This window comes from Mesocricetus auratus, unplaced genomic scaffold (assembly GCF_017639785.1).
Source record: "Mesocricetus auratus isolate SY011 unplaced genomic scaffold, BCM_Maur_2.0 Super-Scaffold_100013, whole genome shotgun sequence".
Lineage (NCBI taxonomy): Eukaryota > Metazoa > Chordata > Mammalia > Rodentia > Cricetidae > Mesocricetus > Mesocricetus auratus.
Genome location: NW_024429196.1, coordinates 57,192,838 through 57,211,177, shown reverse-complemented (window position 1 = coordinate 57,211,177; position 18,340 = coordinate 57,192,838). Strand labels below are relative to the sequence as shown.

The following is an 18,340-nucleotide window of genomic DNA, read 5'->3' as shown; positions in this document are numbered from 1 at the left end:
GGAAGGAGAAGCAAACATCCACAGCTAAACACTGATGTGAACTCTGGAATCTATTTGCAGAGAGGGAGGAGTGATGAGCAAAGGGGTCAAGACCAGGCTGGAGAAACTCACAGAATCAGCTGACCTGAACAAGGGGTTGCTCATGGACCCCAGACAGATAGCTGGGAAACCAGCATAGGACTGTTCCAGACCCACTGAAAAAGAGTATCAGTTTGGAGGTCTGGTTAATCTATGGGGCCTATGGTAGTGGGCCAGTATTTATCCCTAGTATACGAATGGACTTTGGGAGCCCACTCCACATAGAGGGATACTCTCTCAGGCTAGACACATGAGGGAGTGTCTAGGCCTTGCTCCAAATGGTATGACAGACTTTGAAGAACTCCCATGGAAGGCCTCACCCACTCTAGGGAGCAGAAAGGGGATAGGATAGAGGGTTGTTGAGGAGTGGGGGAGGAGGGGAGGGAAAAGGAACTGGGATTGACATGTAAAAGAAGCTTGTTTCTAATTTAAATTAAAAGGGGGGAGGAGAAAACAAACTGAATTGGACAAGGTTCATAGGCAATATTGAGTCACACATAAAAACCAGGAACACTGATTACCAGCCCTAATGATAAAGAACTACATTTTCTTCTGCTGTCTTCATGCCTAAATTTTCAACAACAAATACATACATCTCCACACTGATAATACTAAGTCACATTTAGTAGTCTACATTTCAAAAATTTACCTCCTTCTCCAGAATAGCACATGGTCTTCTTCCTATAACCCCCATTCCTCCCAAACACACTTGGTACCAGCCAAGGAATGTCCCTTTTTTTCTCTGGCTGAGGACATCTCTCTTGCCCAGTCCCTCACCAATGCTACTGCAACTCCAATAAGCAGGCTTTCACTGCTCTGTAGAATTTCTCTGCAATTACAACCACTTTTCACCAGCCATCTGCAGTAGTCCTATATGATATTTTATAAAAAGGTTAGAGTCATTTCCAGGCTTCACTTCATTCATTGACGCATCTATCTAGCCATCCATCCATCCATCCAATAAATTTTTATTAGTCATTCATTTTATGTCTTCATATTGGCTAGAAGTTATGGATTTGACAGTCAACAAGACAGAGAATCTCTTGCCCAAATGAAGCATAAATTCTAGCAAGAGTGACAATAAGTATAGAAATAAACAAAATAACTCAAATATTGCTAATTTCTATAAAGAAAATAAAGATAGACAATACCAAGAAAATACCACCAGTGAAAATGCTTTCTGCTCAAACAATAGGGTACCTAACAAAGAGCCTTGAAATGGAAATGATTCCTCAGACCCTGAAGAGGGTTCTGGGTCAATTCCACTGAATCCCTTACACTTTGAAGTTCTATGGGGCCACCTGCTTTCAGGTTTTGGTTTTAGATAGTCATCAGATTCAGACACTGTCCCAATGGCTTCAACTTTCAGAAAATGAAAGGGTACCTCACCCAGTGACTTTCTCAGAAGTGAGAACATTTTCTCCCAAAGGCCCTGGTTGACAGCCTCCTACTTCTGATTGGTCCAACTGTGGGTCATGAAGTGATGAAACTGGTTATTAGTAAAAGGAAAAGTACTTTGGTTCCATTTGACTCATCAGAATCTACCCTGATGAGAGATAAGAACACCATCCCAAAACACCAAAGTGACAACATAAAAACAAACAAACGAACAACAACAACAAAACAAACAAAACAAAACAGGGGAACAACTACCTGAGCTCATGACATCAAGACATCTGAGGCTGAGGGCAGAGAAGAAATAAAAGCTACACTCTGAACCACACCTAAACAAAGACACAGAGGTGGCTATGCAAAGCCCCCAGAGGAGTGTTTTCCCAATATGGGAGAAGCAAGGTCAGTCATTTCGGACACAAACAAGGAAGGAAGATGCAAAGAGGAGTCAGAGGCCATCTCTGCAGGGCCCCGAATGGGGGCAACTTTCTGGGAGCACGTGCTTCCCAACAGTCACTTGTGTGTCATTTTACCACAACTCAATTCACTGACCACAGAATGGAGTTCAGACTCTGTCTGAGGCTCTACTGTCATCTCTGATCAGGACCTACACTGTGCTCACAAGTGTTCAAATCAACTTTTGGTCCCTTGTCATGGCTGAAGCATTACTACAACCAAGTTCTTATACCATTCATGCATAGCATATATTACTTTTCCATCCTGTAAAACCAGTTCAAAACATGTAAGGAAATGTTGAAAAATAGTCTGTTGACTATTGGCTATGGTGAATTAAAAACCTATTCAAAGATTCATACCAGAAAACCTTCCAAATGTCTATGGGACAATTATTTTTCCTGTATGAAACAATCACATCATTTGATCTAGTGTGATTTTATAGCAATTTCCATTCTCACTTTGCTTACAGTTCTTTATTACTTATCTATCTCCATACTCTACCTGCGGCATAACATAAATGTCTATGACTTCATTTTATACTTTTATGTCGCTGCATGTGCCACACACACTTCCTGATATATGCCGTAGCGTCTAGCAGATAATAAATAAAAGAAGTGACACTTTGAAAAACAAGCAAATGGACAGAGATTTTCTGCATGTACTGGACATTAAGTTTCAAACTAAATGGACAGAAAGAGATGGTATCACGGCTGTTAATGAATACCTAGCCACAACAGTGGTTCAGGAATGGAGTGCAGTGAGAATGAATGTCATTTCATGAGGAAGTACTTTCCACTCTTCAGTATGAGGCTAGTTTCATGAGAGCATACAGTCAGATAACCAGCAGGGCACAGAGGTTCTAAGGTTCCCTATTATCTATCAGCAGATGAGCTGGTGCTCTAATTTGGTGCTCACATCAGTGACACCATCAGTAGTTAGGGACTAACACAACATTCTTCAGAAATCTCACAGGGCAGCAAGTCTCTCTCTACTTGGGCTGATGTTCTGTCTTTAATTCTATTTTGTTGGAAGATGCTGCTCTCCTCATTACAAATAAACTTTTATGTTTACGTACCTGGGAAGGTCATGCTAAACTGTAGATAAAAAGACAACCCAATATAGTCCTAGGAGGATGAAAAGAGTATCCTCTCAAATTCAATTTAAGGAAATGCAGCAGCCTAGGTGAAAGATGCACGGCAAGGAGGACTGTGGATAAGCATGTGTATGCAACTCATTGTAACTTTCAATGCCTTCTGAATCGGGGGCAAGCAACTCGTCACTCAAAGAGCACATCCCAGGCACATGAGGTAAAAGCAACAGGCTTCGCTTATGCCGCATTGTGTTACAACCTCCTTGGCATTATTTCAGCATAGTGTTTCATAAGCAAACATGGATAACAAATAATCATCTAAATAAAGAATAGAGCATGTTGTTTAAAAAATACAACCATAGCTTTGGATGACAAGCATTACTTTGCTATGCTATGAAAACGAATTTGGAGACAAGTACATCCAAATGCTTTTCTTCCTTTGTGCACAAAATTTTCTTTGTGATACATATAGAATTTGTGTTCTCTTATTTAACGTTTGGAGGGGGGGGTCTTATTTCTTCCAAACAACTAAGCAGATTGACATAACAGACTTCTTTTGCTTGGGCAGATTATTGAACAAACAAATATTTATTCTGGGTTACTCAGCTGTGATACATGAGGGGATTCACAACATGCTATTTCTGGTGCCTGCTTAGCTCTTACAAGATAATTGCACTTTGGACCACCTAGAACATTGTGTTCAATGGAGAGACAGATTTAAAAATTCAAAAACATGGTATGAGCAGAATTTAATCAGTCACACCTCCATCAAATTAAGGCAGATATAAATAAATGGGCGACAGAAAGGTGCAATAAAACCAGGATTAATCAAACCGTGATTAATTCAGGATCAGATTAAAAACCAATAGTGCCAGCTGCATCAGATCTACTCTGTGGCAATCGCCTCTCCTACTCCTTTTTATCACCATGTTTCCCCACCTTCACATCCCACTCTGCTCTCACCCTGAGGGCACTTTCCTCGGCTGGATAAACCGGCAGGAGAGTTAATTGTCACATACATGGATTTAATCACATTGTCCATCACATTTGGGCCCCTGCCTTCAGTGATCCATGACTAATTGTTGTGGTAATTTTTCAATCATTAACAGCAGCACATATGCTGCAGACAAATCCCAAGGTGCCTAGTAAACCCCAGTGACAAGTGGACCACAGGCTCCAGAAGGATTGCCACATGCCTCACCCCAGCCCCCAACCCCAATCCTATTAGTCATGCTTCCTTGTTAATGCACACTTATCCCAAGGATATGTTAGGCTGCAGAAAGCTTGGAGAGGCTTCAGCGCGCCTTATGACACAGCCTTGTTTTCAATCTAGATTCTGAAAAAGGAAGAGGAAAGAAAAGGAAATTAAAACTCCATGTGGGACAAGTAGCTGAGGGCCTATTCTGAATTCCACTTGTTTTTCATTCACTTTCACACAGGCTCCTGAGCTGTGGCAAGTGCCCTTTCTTTGAGTTTCAGCAGTATTAACAATCTCCATGGCAACCACCAGCTCACATCTGCTACACCACACTGCAGTATCTCTGGCTCAATTCTCAAGTTGCCCTGGTGTCAGACAGGGCATGCCATATGCACTGGTGGGACAAGACCCTGCCTTGGGGAATCTTTCAGCTGATTGAAGCTGGCTCTAATCACCACATAAAATGAACGAACAAGATCACAGGGAATATGATCTGTCTGCACTAGGCAATAGGATGCCAGGAATGCTATTTTTTTTCATTTTCTTTTTCTTAAGGGTCTTTGTTGGTTAAAAACAAAGAGACACTAACTATCTAACTAAAAAGGATTAATTTTCAAGTAGGTGCTACAATGTTTCAAGTCACTGATTTGTTTAAAGCCTGTGCCTCATACACCTTTCCTTAAGGAATCTATTCAAGAAGAAATGCAAATTCCTGGGATTTCCATTTGGGTCTTCTAAAGAAAATGGCTATCTGGCACATCAGCCAGAATGTGGAAAGGCAAGACAAGGATTCATGGATTTCATTGAAATTTTTATTCCTCATGCATAGTCTCAGGAAATTCCCTTTTATACGAAGTTTTCCCAAGATTAAAATACTTTAAGGCACTTAGCCCCAGATCACAGAAAAAGGTCTTAGCAAAACTTAATTAATATGAGTAATTCATGTTTAGCTGCTCAAAAGAGAGGCAGTTGCTGCAGGTTCCATTACTGTGAAACGAGGGATCTAGCGCCCTCTGCTGCTGTTTCCAGGTCAGTCTCCCCATATCTTGAAGCCCACGCTGAGGGTTCAGTTTTATTCCCATGCACACTTACAAAACTGCTTTAAAAGGCATTTCCCGATTGGTAAGAGGAACAAGAGATCCAGATAACAGCAGACAGGTGGCTTTAAAAAAAACAGTCCTTGGGACTGGTTATTATTAGTAACAGTCCAGGAAAGAGCTTGAGAAAACTCTTGCTGACTCCATCATAAACACAAATCACAAATTAAAGAATTAAAAAGGAAAAAGAGAACTTGCATTTCCACTCACATTCTTTCATGACATTATTTCTACATGAACTCATTGATTAGTATATGTTCTAGAACAGTCAGTTGAAAAGAAAAAAAAAGCCATGTGCTTAGACTAAATTTCAACTTCATTTCTGAGTTTACTTTGAACAAAGGTAGTATTGTGTTTACATTGCAATGTACAAAATTCACTTTTGAACAAAAACCTAATTATCATAAAAATTACAGAGGAAAAACTCAAATACACTACACATTACTTGCAATCTTTTTATATAAATGACGGCAACAGGCATTTACAACTTCAAATACTTAGTTCAGCTTAGAGTTCAAATTAACTCGGCTTAAAGCTAATAATACAGAAATTGTGCTTCTTTACTACAAATTAACCCCTTCCATAATGTCTAAATGAAAAAAATAATCACAATACACTAGATAATATTCTATTAAAGTTCAATGCATGGTGGATTCAAATTCCACATCACAAACTGCTCTGAGAACTACAGACATTCTTCAATTTTCACAACTCGTTAAGGTCAGTGTCAATGTTATCTCCATCGAATGAAATTAAACTGATCAAGAATTAATGAATGGACTGGGATTGAGGGCACAAAACTTTAATCCCAGCACTCAGGGTGCAAAGGCAAAAGCAGGCTGGGTTCTTTGAGTTTGAGGCCAGACCCTGTATCAACAAACAAACAAACAAACAACAGAATTAATGAATGGGGACCTGAGAGATGCTTGCTGGTAAAGAGCAATGCCTACTCTTAATTGAACCTAGGTTCAATTCTCAGCACCCACTTGTTAGCTTATAACCTTCTCTAACTCCAGTTTCAGGGACCTGATGCCTTCTTCTGGTTTCTACAAGCATCAGGCACCAATGCAGGGAACTTACATGTATATGGGCAAAACACCCATGCACAGAAAATAAAAACAAATTTTAAAAATAAGAATCAAAGAATTAAAATTGAATTAAGGAGAAAATGAAACAAGTGAGACAAATATCTGGTATAATATCATTCAGTTGATGAATGACAAAAGAATTCAAAGTTAAACTATCTATATCTGACTTAATTACGGAGCTCTGTTGAACAACACTGAACGGAATCCTATCCTGTGAACAGATTCAGTGAGGTGAACTGTGGAATCCAGCTCCCCTGGGGAGTAGTGTATTATAAACCTCTGATTACCTTGTATGAGTCCTCTTCACACCATCAAATCCAAGCCATGCCCTTTTTAGAAGCAAGCACCATAATGTCCCATGCCCTCTGACTTTCTTCATGATATATCGTCATTTGAAGTGAGCCAGCATGAGGAACAGAAATCTAGCTCAATGACAGGACACCAAGACCAGTGCATCGAATAATCTCGATGACCAAGTTCCACAACCTCACTGATGATCTGTGTGCTCTAGAACAGCAATTAGTGGGTAACTGCTAGATTGTAGCATGGTAAGTGTTGGAGTAGAGGGGCATGAGGGGTCTTGCCTGTGGGCAACTGTCAATGGAGAAAGCTAAGAAACTACCAGGAAGGATTAGCTACTATAGCCTATTCTGGGGTCACTTCACTCAGTGACAGTGGGGGATACAGCGTGGGGAGCAGAACACCGTTAGCTGCTATGAGAAGCATGGGTCCTAGGTAGAATGGTACCACTGCCCTGTGTGGGACAGAGCCCTGGGAAGGCTATGGATGACTATAAGAAGGAAATAACAAATGGATACAAACTGAGAAGCTAACTGGAGCTTAATACTGAAGCACAGAAATGGTCAGAGTAATGGTGGCAAAAGCTAAGGATGGGCATGGCATTTTCTCTGGGCGGCTCGTGGAGGACACTTTTCAAGGATCCAGAATCTTGAAATGATAAGAATTTAGCCAAGACTGGCAGGAAGTTTCCAAGTGTTCCCTACTGAACAATGCCTAAGGAAGGAAGCTCTGAGATGCTAGAAAAAGCATTCATCTACATTTACAGGTACAAATTCCAGACACAGAATTCCCTAACCACATCACTCTAATAACACATGGTCCACACACTAATAAATGACATTACCACTTTATCTTATCTTACTACTACTTTTCTATACAGGAACAGGACCTGAAGCATCCTCGGCACCCTAATTGTAGGAGCTGTGTGAATAATTTGTTAACTGTTAGGAAATGAAATACATTGTTGATTATGTTGATTATGCAAACATAGAAGAAAGATCAAGCCCTCATACTCAGAATGGAGGCATACCATTTTATGAATGAATGGCTCTTTGAAGTAGATCTAAAGATTTCTGGTCAAACTGTACTTCAGAAAATAAGTATCCTTTCTATAGTATAATGAATTCTCTTTAAATAGTTCCTTTTAAAATACAAAGCACTTGATGAGAATATGAAAAGGACTTCCATTCCTTTTATAACAATAGTACTTCACCAGCACATAAATTCTCCTTTGATTTCATGATATGTCTATTTTTTTCTCTATTGCCAGTCAAGAAAGAATGGCTCTGATTGGCACACCTGAAAATCTTAAACAGAGCCTTACTACACATATTTAATTTCCTCACGCTTTGGGAGATTATTCTGCAGTGCACTGCAAGGTGACAAACACCACTCAGAGCATCACAGCTTTGATACTCCTGACATAAAGGGCTTCGATGACTTCCTAGTGCTTATAAATAAGTTTACTTGGGTGTATGCAACACATCACCAAAAAGTTCAGGGTTGAGAATAGCATAGGCTATAAGGGACAGAGAAGATGCCCTCTGAGGTCGCTCTTAAGTAGTATACTCAAGCTACAAGATTCTGTTTCTCACTAAGGAAAATGGCTGGTCACCACTGCATCAAAACACATTCCATCTAGTAAAATTCTGAAGTTAACCACATTAATAAGAACGTAAACATCTTGAAATAGAACTCATAAGTCTCTTGTGATAATTTTCTAGGTAAAAAAAATTACTATAGTTACCCAACTTACTTTCTAAAAATCACAGAAACATAAAAACAAAGGCATAAGATATCTAAGAAACAAAACTTTAACCCATTCATTTTATTGATGAGAAACTAGAGAATGATGAAATGACAACAATGACAGTGATTATTTTATCAAACTAATATTTGCCAAAGGGCAGCTATGTTCCCCAATTTCAAACATTTTACATATACAAACATCTATAATTTTTCTCAAGTCCTCTAAGAGATAAGCATTATATTACTATATCAATTTTCTTAGACATGGAAACAGAAACCAAGGAGGTTAATTCATGACTCCACTACTATCTCCATCCAACAGACAGCAAGTGGGGAACCAAGGGTTGGAACCCAGCAATGCAACAACTCAGCACCACAGGAAACCAGGAGAAGCCACAGCCCTTCAAACAAGTAGACCAAATCAATACAGTTAAATTAACATTATCACCTAATGTAAGATGGAATGGGGCTGGCAAGATGGCTCAGCAGGTAAAAGCTGATCAAGCTTTATGGCCTGAATTTAATTTCTAGAACCCACATGATGGAAGGAGAGAACCAAGTCCCCAAAGTTGTCTTCTGACCTATGTGTATACACCCTAACAGATGTGCACCCCTATAAATAACAAATAAGGATGAATAAGAGAAAAAGAATGAATGTATATTTCAGATTCTATAGCAATATATTTTGAAATTTTTCTGTGCCAGCTACCAGACATAGACAAAAGTTTACAGGGACACACTAACGTTACAGAAGCTATCTTCTTCACCAGGTTTGGTGGCACATGCCTTTAATCTCAAAATTTTGAGACAAAGGCAGATAAAGATTTGAGCTCCAGGAGAGCCAGTGATATGTAGTGAGACTTTATCTCAAAAGAGAGAGAGAAACAGAGACAGACAAAGAAAAAAGAAAGGAAGGCATGAAGGGAAGGAGGGAAGGAGGGAGGGAGGGAAGGAGGGAAGGAAGGAAGGAGGGAAGGAGGGAGGGAGGGAAGAAGGGAAGGAGGGAGGGAGGGAGGGGAGGAAGGAAGAAAGGAAGGAAGGAAGGAAGGAAGGAAGGAAGGAAGGAAGGAAGGAAGGAAGGAAGGAAGGAAGGAAGGAAGGAAGGAGCTAAGGTGAATATACCCAAGGACTATGAGCATCTAAAGAAATAAGCAGCCAGTAAGTCCTATAGTTCATGGGCACTAAGCTCACATGACAGGCATATAATCTGGTCAAATCCAGGCCTCCACAGCCACAGTAGTATTTGGTAAAAGTTCTACGACAGTTAAACCACAGGGAAATCCAGGGCTCTGTAATTAGGGGGCAGAGAAAGAATAAGGAGAAGGTCATGTCTAAGTGATACCTGCTGTTTCACAATGAAGATATCTTTCCCTTTCATATTATATATCATTGAGCCCAGGATCCTACAGGAAATGTGTTTCCTCCAAAATAAAGCCAGTTTTCAATACCTCATGATGAGAAAACTCAGCCATGAAGTAGCTAAGGTATTGTTAGATGCTCTGGAGGGAGAAGAAAAACTTACTGAAAAAGATGACTGCCCTGCTAGAGTATGCCAAAATGGAAGACGGACAGCCAATAATACTGAAAGTTGACATTTTTAAGTACATCACAGAGGAATATTTCATTATGACCTCAGAACCACTATGTCTTAGTTCAGCATGTAAGAGTTCTCAGTGGACATACAGGGATCATAATTGAAACTACTTGGGCAAAGATCATGTAGACATTCTCAGAAACTAAGCAGACAGAATAGGGGCTTTAGAGAGTTATGGGTGCTATAACCTCAGTAAAACATTGTTATACAATGTTTAAATTATCCAGTTAAAAGCTGCATTTTGGTGGCACACGCCTTTAATTCCAGCACTAGGGAAGCAGAGGCAGGCAGATCTTTGTGAGTTCGAAGCCAGCCTGGTCTACAGAGCGAGTTCCAGGACTGGCTCCAAAGCAATACAGAGAAACCCTGTCTGGAAAACCAAACAACAACAACAACAACAACAAAAAAGAACAAAAATATCCAGTTAAGAATAGCAACTGAGAAATTGAGGAGTGATTCTTCAATTTACTAAAAATCTTATTACTGGTATCTCATTGTCCCTTCACAAACCTTATTTTGTATTAAGAAGAAATCTGCAACAGACCAAAGACTATGTGGCCCTCTCTATTCTAGTCAAGAAACTCACAGGCTGTGCTTATAAAGTAAAATGTCACTACAGTATATGAATGTCCATGTGCTCCTCTAGAGAGGAGCTAGTGCTAGTAGCTGACTCAAGATGGCTCCATCACCAATGCTAATGCTTCTCAAGGCATGTGTAGATATGATAGGGCAGATGTCCAGAGAGTGGCACAGAAATATGAAGACAGGCCCCATTTCAGCCTAGAATGGGGACCGGAATGAAAACATGGAAACTGAACTGAAGCTTGTTAAGCTGTGGATGTGAGAAGCAGGCTGCATCTTTACAGATGAGTAAAAACTGAGGGAGAAAAGGACAAGAGGCAGAAGGAATGGTCTGAGATGGTCTGAGGTGCAGAGATGGGGGACATTCAAAGAGTTGCACAGTCTCAAAGCCTCTTAAAAGGAAAAACAAAACTAAACTTTGTAGGAGTTGTATGTTAGGTGGGAGGTTTCCAAAGCGTATGAGGGCCAGCATGGCACCTGATTCTGGAGTCTTAGCTACTTGGAGGCTGAGAAAAGACAGGTTCTTGAGCATGGGAGCTTAGGCTGGTCAGGGCAAAACAGTGAAAACTAACCTTTTAACAGACAAAGTGTGTGAGTCTAAAAAAGAAGCATTTCTGTCCTGCTGAGTATTATTTGCCATAGGGTTGTGGTGATGCATTAAAAATAAAGTGGATTCCTATATAATGAGCATTTTAAAATCTCAGGACAGGCATTGTGTGTGTGTGTGTGTGTGTGTGTGTGTGTGTGTGTGTGTGTGTGTGTGTGTGCGCATGAGTATCTGTGTGTACATGTGTGTATTCACATGTGTGAAGGTATACATGTAGGTTTGCCTGTGTGCATACATGTCAATGTCAGGACCTGTCTGCCTTACTTTTTCTTTATTTTTGTATTTAGATTTATTTGTAGTTTATGTGTATGAATGTGTTGCCTGCATCAGTGTATATGAACTGCATGTATATGTGGTGTTCGAGGAGATCATTAGCACCTTTGGAATTGAGTTATGGGTGTTCATGAGCCACATGTGGGTGTTGAAAACTAAACCAAAAGAGCAACTAGAGCTCTTAATCACTGAGCCATCTCTCCAACTACACCTTCATTTTTGAGACTAACCCTCTCACTGGGGCTCAAGGATGAGGCTAGACTGACTGACCAAAAAGCTGCAAGGATCTGCCTACTTCCAACTCCACAGTGCTGAGATTACAACAAACGCTGTCATGCTTATCTTTTTTTACATTAGTCCTGAGACTAGAACTCAGATCCTCATGTTTGGATAGCAAGCACTTTAGCAACAGAACTATTTCCCAACTGTGCATGCATGCGTGCGTGTGAAAACATACTTATGGCAAGTTAAAAGTAAAATATATATATATATATATAAAGACTTTTAGACTTACTGGAGAAAAAGCTCTCAATATTTTCAAATGACTCCAACAGATTATACAGATACAGATACTAATACAAGTACAGAAGGTTTTCCACTGGCACTGATGGAGAAGTGGGTACAGACCAGATAGGATCAGGGATGAAGAATCAGAAGCACATCCATTTCTGCATCTAAAGGGAATAAGACACCTAAATTCAATGCCTTGATTGGGGTCTTTCCAAAATCAGAAGCAAAAACAAGAAGGCAACTGGGAGCCAGGCTGAAGCTTTGGTTTGGCTTAGAAACCAATAATCAGACTGCTGAAGGGTACAGGCCCAGGTAACTCTCAGTGAATGTTACAATGAAACAAGGAAGCAAGTACAGCAACATAGACAGCACTAACAGTCACCAGGAGGCTTCTACTCTGACACCAGACTCAGGTGTCATCAACAAAAACGTTGCATGATGTGTGTCTGAGCACACCACAGGATGAAGTACTCAACATCGTTTCTCTTCATATTGGTTTTTCCCTTTTGTTTTTTAATAAATGAATTTGACAGATAATCACTGTCAGAATGGACTTCTCCAAGAATGTCCCACAAATCTACTGCTTTTGGGAGGGCACCATTTAAATTCTTTCTAAGAGCTGACAAAGTACTCAAGATGCTCACAAGGTTCCATCTACTAGGTACTGGATATCAGTCTTCCCCATTTCCACAGCGAGAAGTTGAAGTCGGCCGGCCTGGTATCTAAACTGTGGCCTTCATGCTTCAGTATGGACGATTCTTCTAGTTGTATTTTCAAGAATACTTGAAAAGGCATTCTTTTTGGAGACAGGTTCCAATTTTGCTATTATCTGCCTGTTCAAGCTACAACAGCTAAACAATTACACTGTTGTTCTACCTAAAACAAAATTGTTTCCACTTTAAGAAGAGGTCCTCGTTTCTGGTTTAGTGTTGAGGTTAATTTTAATTTGTTAAAAAAGCATTATAAGATGTTGGCAATTTCATAGTTACATGAAAATAATATATCTCCTTAAAGAAAACAGATGTGATAGGTTGAGAAAGAGCTGCGCACAATATTAAGAAATGTTTTCATCAATGACAACAAAATTAAAGAGTATGTTCTAAATCTGGCATGAACAAAACAGTCGGGCAGGTCTGGGAAACGTTAACTACGGCAAAGAATCACTCTTCCTACACAAATCTCTAAGTGTGGGGAGAACTCAAGGACTTCAAAGCTGGTAGAAGCCCAATGCTCCTGGAGACAATAGCCAACCTGTTCCACCAGACTTGAAGACACTGGCCTGAAAGCAGGTCAAGGTCATGACTATCCAACCAGAGAAGTGAGAGGCCAGCACATAAGGGAGCCAGCTGTGGAGGAAGCCAGCTGCTCAGCAGTCACCACCTCTCTGCTAGCTCAGTAAGGTAGCAGTGTTCCAGACTGTTCTGTCTATCCTAAACAGAACCCTGGCCCCTTAGCTGGACTGCCTTTTCTTTTCATACATAGGAAACTTTCCCCAGCAAATGCTCATTCAAAACTGTGGACTAAATGAATACGTTGGATACTAAGTTAATAAAGGAAGAACTGGACAATCACTAGGGAAGCAACCCTAAGACTCCAGGTGTTCTCGCTGGTCCAGATTACAATCACATTGAAGAAAGAAGCAGATAAACAGCGGCTAGGGGTTAAGCCTTGGTCACTGTACAGTCCTGCCCTGAGTTCCCAGGGCTGGGAATACTCCGAAGCACTCTTCTTGTGTCTAGTATATTGGATTATCAGCAACATTTTAGCAAAGACTTCTCTTAACTTGAATAAGATCTTTCTTAAAATATCATTACCAGAAGGAAGCCAGTGACGTAAACTAAAAGGAAAAGGGCTGTCACTAAGAGACTGTACCACCAGAACCAGCAACATGGCTCTGTGCACAGAAGCAACAGGAAATGGCATGTGTGACGAGCCATAACCCAGCATGCTTTTAGAAAACAGATCTGCTCATAAATAAAAAATAGCTGAGCCAGCTCTGAAAATGCTGCTTATATATTTATAGCACAGGCACATTAAACAAAATCTGCAGATAATATTTATTATTAAAGTTTATCACACCCATTATTGTTGTAAATTTTTCCTGCAATATTTTCAGTAGGGGTATGATCATGTAGCAGTGCTCTTTTCTTTTCCTTATAAAACAAAACAATTGAAACCACACAAAACTTATGACAGAAATTTTCCAATTGTCAATTTTGAAAGGTTGACAAGAGAATGGGGCCAACACATGGGTGATGGAGGGCCCACATCAATGCAACTAATGTATGGTTTCCAAACTTTTGAACAGAACTAGGTCGGTCAAAATTCTCAGGAACCTCAAAAATCTTATAAAACTGATCAAGAGATTTTGCAAGATTATAGAGCACATGATCAAGATGTAACATTTAATCTGTTCTACCCACCAGCAAAGGGAAACTATAAAACGATTCTAAAAGAAACTTCGCTCACAACACCATTAAAAACAGTAAAACATCCAGAAATAAATTTCTCAAGTGAGCACTTGTGAAAACTACAAAATACTACTGACGAAATGAAAATAGATCAAGTCAAGGTTCAGATTTAGCAGACAAAGTGTTCCTGAAGCAGCCTCGCCTGTTCGCCAAGCAGCTCCAGCTGCAGAGCTGGGTCACTGTGACAGTGTGTGTGGCTCCCAGAAGAAAACATTTACCAACCTCAAAGCCATACACACCATAATGTGAACTCAATACTAGTAAGATGAGAATTTCTTTAACATTACCTACAGATTCAATAACTGGCAAGTATGATTTTTTGTGTTGTTTTTGCCTTTTTCTAAAGCTGGCAGGCAGATTCTATAATCTGCACTGAAACAAAACAGTTTCAAACTGCCAAAATCAAATTTAAAATGAACAACAAAGTCTGAGAAGTTACATTTCCATATTTGTATAATGCTATAAAGCTGTATAATCAAAACTGAAACTGCTATGTGCGCAGCATAGGTTTTCCCCGAAAACGCCAAAGCAATCCAGTGGGGGAAGACTCTCAGCATTTCAACAAGTAGCACTGTACAAAGGGGCCTTCACAGAAATAATGTGGAGCCTTCCCTTACACTGGGCACAACATTTAAATCAAAATCACCTTATGCCTAAATATAAGAAAGAATACACTTCTAGAATCTTAACAAAAAGAACATATAAATAATTAAATTTTAGGAAAAAAACCAATGAAAATTAACACAATATTTGAGCAGAAATTTCCCCTGAAAAGCTATATATGTGAGAAGATGTTTCAGTCCTCTTGATGAGGAGGATGTTAAGTTACTATAACAGTGTTTACTGCTATATGTCACTGGATGGCTAACATCAACAAGTCCGTCAACATCAAATGTTGTTAGTTAAGGAGGCAGAGAAACTAAAGTGCTCGTATTTTGAAGGTAGAAATCCAGATGCTTTTGTTGCTTTTGAAATGTTTTTGTAGTTTCTTTAAGAAGTCAATTGCAAGTTTACTAAACAACCAAGCAATTTTCTCTAAATAATTACTAAAGAGCCCCACAAAAGATAGCAATAAATGTTCACAGCGGCTTCATTCATAAAAAAAAAAACTAAAGTGAAAACAACCTAAATGTCTACCTCATAGGAATAAATAAAGAAAATAAGATATGCATGTATTATTCAATGATGTGAAAAGAAGAATGACTGAGATATGGTAATAGGATGGACCACAAAACTTCACTAAGTGAAAAATGTCATAGGATGGTCCCATTTACGTACTTTGTGTAGAAAAGGCAAAGTTATAGTTACACGGAATAGATCAGTTTTTGCCTAGGGATAGGTGTGTGGGGAAAAGATAAAGACTGACTACAAATGGGCAAGGGTTAACTTTCTGTGATGATAAAATGTTCTAAAACTGGATTTCATTGATTACCACAAGCAAAACTCCAATAAATGTACTAAATAATCCTTAAAGTATATACTTACATATATGTATAGGTATTTTGCCTACATATATGTCTATGTACTACATGTATGCTTAGTGCCCACAAAAGTCAGAAAAGGGTCAGGACTCCTAGAACTGGAGGTATAGCTGATTGTGAGCCACCAAGTGGAAGCTGGGAATTGAAGCTGGGTTCTGTGAAGGAGCAGCCAGGACTTTGAACTGTTGAGCCATCTCTCTAGCCCATAGGGGGAAAATTATACAATGAAATATTCTTCAACGTAGCTATAGAGGGTATGAACCAATTACTAGAAATTAAAGTTTTCAGAATTCCAAACACAACAATAGCATATATCCTCTCTCAGAACATAATGGGGATAGAAACCATCAAGACAGAAGAGTGAATACACAATACGTGCATGCACACAGGCACACACGCATGCAGTAAGGAGATAAGACAGAAACAGGCCTGCTGTGCTATCTGGAATAGTATAGCACCTACCACACATTCTATTCCTCTCTGTCCTTCTAAACTGCAGAACTTCCCACTATCCAGATTCATTGTGTAACTAACTCAGTTCCTTCCAATTAATGACAAATGAACAAGGACAGGAGAAGCCATCCTTCTGCAGCTTTTGCCTTCTCTATTGGTCAGCATGGCACAATGGGGGGTGGGTGCTGTTCTACAAAGGCTACCATGTCTTATCGCCAACAGCATAGGTATCACAACATTAAAAACTGCAATGGGGTCTGACCCATCACCTCAGCTACAGCAGAATGTCCTTGAGAAGAGCAGTCACAGGAAGACCTCATGATTTCCTCTAACATAGTGAGTTATCAGAAGCAAAACCATTGCTGGCTGGCAGCTCTGTAGTTTCCAGGCAATCCAGGACACCTAAACTGAAGCCTACACACCTTTGTCTTCTCCAACTGAAGCACTGCAAAGAAAATAAGCTATAAAGAAAGTCACACAAAACAGTATCCCCACAAGAGAACAGCAAAAAGGACACCATATGGCAAAAGAGAAAAACCGAGATGGCAGCTGAGAGTCTGACATGGAGATGAACCAGCCCAGGCAGGAGCAGGTTCTCAGAATGCTTTGAGGACATCAAATATCCAGAATGGTGTAGGTGTGTGGGTACTGAGTGGATGCACACTGTGGGAAGGCCCCGATTCTGAACAGGGGAAAAACTCACAGAAGAAGAAAATCAACAAACAAAAAAGCCTAGAGTTGCATAGAGAAGAGGTAATCACAATTTTACCTATGGATAATGTTCACCTTAAATACTAGTGTATCCCAATTTAGCCCACAGCTACAGCAAAGTCAGTGGAATGATAGTTGGCTGTTACAGTGTGTTAATGTGAAGAAACAGCTAAATATCAATTAGGTTCATATTGTACAGTCATAAGAGAATATTTAAAATGAAAAGAAATCAAGAGGTAGTGGTGTGGGCTAATTAGAGTGACAGATTACAAAGACTCATCATAAGAACACTGATTCTCAAAGTGTGGGTCAGGACAGTTGAATGATCCTTCCACAGGGATTGCATAAAACCACTAGAAAATAAATGTTTGCATAATGATTCATAACAGTAGCAAGATTACAGTTATGAAACAGCAAGGAAAATAATTTTATGATTGGAAGTCACCACAATGTGAGCAACTGTATTGAAGGGTCATCACATTAGGGAAGGTTGAGAACCACTGCTCTAGGAAATGGAAATGGAGAGATGGGAAGGCATCAAAGGAACGCAGAACAAGAATTCTGCTAAATGTCATAGAAGTGTTTGGCTCTAGAAACCAGACTGAATAAACGTTAACAAAAGGAAAAAAAAGTCTTTTTCTGTAATACAAAAATCATAAAAAGGCAGAGAATGAACCCTCTGATTCATTCTATGGCCAAGACCACAGTGCTCAGAACAGCTGTTCTTCCTAATCTTAGGTACATCAATGTAGGCAGAAATCAACTAGGCACATCCCATTCTTGTCTGTAATGGTGGCCCAGCTACTGCCAGCTAAGAAATAAGCAGACAGATGAGAGAGACTCTCAAAAACAACTGTGCCCGTGAAAGATCAGATTCAAGAGGAAAGTGCTCTTGTAGCAGGAAAGAGGAATCTCACATAGAAAAATCATACATTGGTTTTCACAGGTAAATAAAGCAACTAAAATAACAACTTCCTCTTACTTAAAACAGTTGTTAAAAAAATATCAACATTTTTCAGCTGAATACAAATGTATCCATGAGGTATCCAAGAGTCAACACTTCCAGAAACACATTGAACAGATTGGCTTGTCATAATAAGTAGCATAGATCTATGGCTTGGATCTTCCACTATAATGTACAGAATCCTGATTCCCTCCATTCCCTCCCCGTGCTCCAATGTCACAGTTCTGTTAAACAACATGGTTGATA

At 39.7% G+C, this 18,340-nt stretch overlaps 1 protein-coding gene across 4 annotated transcripts in view; it reads right to left on the bottom strand.

Annotated features, from left to right (window-relative positions):
* Fars2 (phenylalanyl-tRNA synthetase 2, mitochondrial) overlaps positions 1-18,340 on the bottom strand; it is a 402,667-nt gene that overhangs the window by 248,126 nt on the left and 136,201 nt on the right. The window lies entirely within an intron of this gene.